Here is a 3,329-nt window from a genome sequence, read left to right on the forward strand (position 1 = left end):
TTTTTTCCAATGGACTGCTGTTTTTACTTTTCTAAATAGGGGTGATTTTAAACACAGCATTAGTGGGTATTTTCTTCTAAAGGAAAACTATATAGATGTATATTGCTCATTGCACTGCTCCCATTCATGCTACTTAGGCTGATTTCTTTAATAGATCTGAATATTACAGCAGCCAAAAAAAAAAAAAGAAAAGGTAAAAATACAAACATATGTAAAGCATACCAAAATGCAAAGATCTCTGAAAATGCAGGCAAAATTAAATGTGTAGCAGGAAATATATACAGTGCTAGAATGAGAGAATGATAAATGTATGCATTACTGTAAGAATTCAGATTGTGCATACTGCACCACTGATTCTTGTAATGTTAGAAACCTGAGCTGGCAAAACAGCACTTAGCCACAGCTTACTTAACCACTAGACTATTAAATCTTACAGAAGTGATGGTTGGGGTTCCATCACCTATAGATAGCATGCATAGCAATACCTATGACCCTGACTTTGATACTTACTGATGTAAGTCTTAGGGCACAATAGTTGATGGAGACAGGATGGTTCATGTTGATCAGGAGAAATCAAAAGTTGACCTTTACCTTGAAGAATACTGAAGTTTTGGACTGCAACTATCCCAGAGCACCTGCTGTTGCTCTTGGGGGGAAACATCAAGCCTCAGGTTGGTTTTCCTGCGTGTTCACTGGAATTCACAGTCCTGTTACTTGCTGAAAGTGCTCCAGCATTTCTTTATGCTGATTCCAAATCCTGCCTTTCTTTGCAATAGCTGGTGGCAGCAGAAGCAAGCAGCTGAATGCTAGGCTGCTACACCATGGAGTAGCTGCTGTGCAAAAGACCACTCAAATCCCAGGGGCCCCAGTGGAAGCTCTAGATGGCTGTAAGTGGCAAGGAACTCACTTGGCCACATGTCCATGTTAAATCTACTTATGTTAAATATATATGCTGTCTGTATACAGGACTGCTGCTGGAACTATGTTTTAAGTATTTTATAGACACTAGTACCATTTGCTTTTCTGTAAAGCTTGTAATTTTGTTCTTTTTCTGTAAAAATTGTTACTTTTGTGAGGTTGGATAAGAAAGTCAAAAAACCCCACCCATGTGTGTACAAATGTATTTGTGGTCGTAGTTGTGAGGTGGAAAATACTGAATGGAATTAAACTTTGGGAAAAGCTGGAATATTCATTCAAGGTTAGCACCAACTGAAGGAGTTAAAACATAGGGACATAAGCAAGTTTCAATGGATGAACAGGCTGTGAAGAGTCATTAGAATTAGTACCTTGTAGGAATATGTGACTGGCTTTGCATCTGGTTTTAAGTTGAGTTACAATACCTGATGCAAACAGTTGTGTCTGTAATGCACTTAACATTTACCAGGAGGTACCTTATTAGCATCTCTTTAAGGAAAGCTGTGTGTGGCTTGCCTGCTACAGAGACAGTATAGGAACAGGGAGACTGATGCTGCTAATGTGTAGAATGTTTAGCACAGATTAGTGCAATTCATTAATGAACTTTGAGCAAGAACAGATTGTTGCTCAGTTATCTAACAGTATATACTCATGTAATGTAGACTCTTGGGTTTTAATCTTTTTATTAAGAGCTTTTTATATTAAAAAAGTACATAATATATACTTCTTTTGCCCCTAAAGCAAAACATGTTAAATGCACCCATTGGTGAATTCAGTTCTCTGGACAAAGCCTGGCTGAGCTAGCTTTGCCCAGGCAACTCTGCGTCAGGTTGCCACGTGTCCAACTGACAGGAGAGCCCTGCTGCAGCCCTCAATTCCCTGAACAGCTTGTGCCAGTGGCTGTCCTGTCCCACTGGCTGTGGCAAGAAACTCACTGCAAACGCCCCTTGTAATCAGCCTGTTTCACACCAGCACAGTGCTACTGCCATAGGAGTGGCTCAGCAGGCCTTGGAACACGGTTCTGCAGTCACTGTTTCACTTGGAGATGGTTAAAATCTGGCTTCCAAAAAAACTCATGGAACTGTTGGAACACAGAACTGACTCTGGTAATAAGGAATCACTTAAAAGAAAATGAAGAGTGTGTTTTCTGCATTCATCTGTCATCTTTGAAGGAAAATTGGTTTTGCAGCCTTTCTAAAAAAACCCTAAAAACCAACAAAGAAAAACAACCCCCAAAACCTCCCCAAATAAGACCAACTTGTGTAAATAGCAATGAACTATTTGACCACGCCAGGTTACAGTGCACATGATGTTTTTAAAATGTGAGACCATGGTAGGGTGATGGTGAAGGAGTTTTCTTGTTCAGGACCTTACTGTTGGTGGCATTACTAGCACTGTGCTTTTAACCTTTTTACAGTATTTTAAATTGTGTTGGAAGATTAAGTTATTGAGCTACTGCTTATTAAACAGTTTTTACCTGTAAAGGGTTTTTTTTGTTTGTTTTTCAGAGAGGAAACAAATTTCAAGACTTTTCTAATCTATAAATGTCTAAGGATGATAGCCAGGCCCTTACAGTTATGAACCAGTAAGCTCTTTGCAGTTTGAGAAGAACAAAAACAGAGTCAACATTTCTTGTGTTTGAATCATGAAGGAATTGCATTCAGGACATGGTTTGTATTCATTTACATTTCAGGTGGGCTTCTCAGTTGGCTTTTATGTAAGATTTTCTTCTGGAATTTCCTTTGTTCCAGTTATCACAGTCTGCATAAATGTAAAACCAGAATACCCAGTCTTGTAATTCTAGGGTGTCTTTAGTACCAAATTAAATCAACCGTGCTGATGAAAGAGAAAACTGAGAGACATCTTGTTAGGAAAATTGCAACCTTAGCAGTGCTCTTTGTCTTTAAACACATTTGTCCTTGCCCAGAATGGTAAGGGTGAATCATCATTAAAAACAAAATAAAGGACTCCAGGCTGACCCAGTTACTCTAGAACCTCCTACAAACAGTGGCTGGTTTTTCTGGGGTGCATAGTCAGCAAGGGTCACGTGTGGGATGAATCATACATGGAACTGTTAACTGATGGAAAGGTGCCTGTTGCCCTTCGGTTTTTCTGGTTGTGTGCCAGTCTTTAGGAATACTGGCAATATTTGGTCTTGAGTTTAGATTTTGTAAAATATTACTGTACAGTGTGACTCCTTCAATGATTTGCTCTTCTCCTAGAGGAGTATCTGGACTATTGCTGTGATGTTTGTGCTTGCAGCACTGCAGGGATAGAACATAGCACTTAAACAACAGAAAAACAGTTGGACACCTTCTCTAGACTTTGTACATTTTCTTAGAACAACACCTCCACCCTCCCCTCACAAGCCCTCCTGAACAGTAGTAAATTAAAGTGGTTTTAAGTTTGAGAAG

Source organism: Indicator indicator, chromosome 4 (genome assembly GCF_027791375.1).
Source record: "Indicator indicator isolate 239-I01 chromosome 4, UM_Iind_1.1, whole genome shotgun sequence".
Classification (NCBI taxonomy): Eukaryota; Metazoa; Chordata; class Aves; order Piciformes; family Indicatoridae; genus Indicator; species Indicator indicator.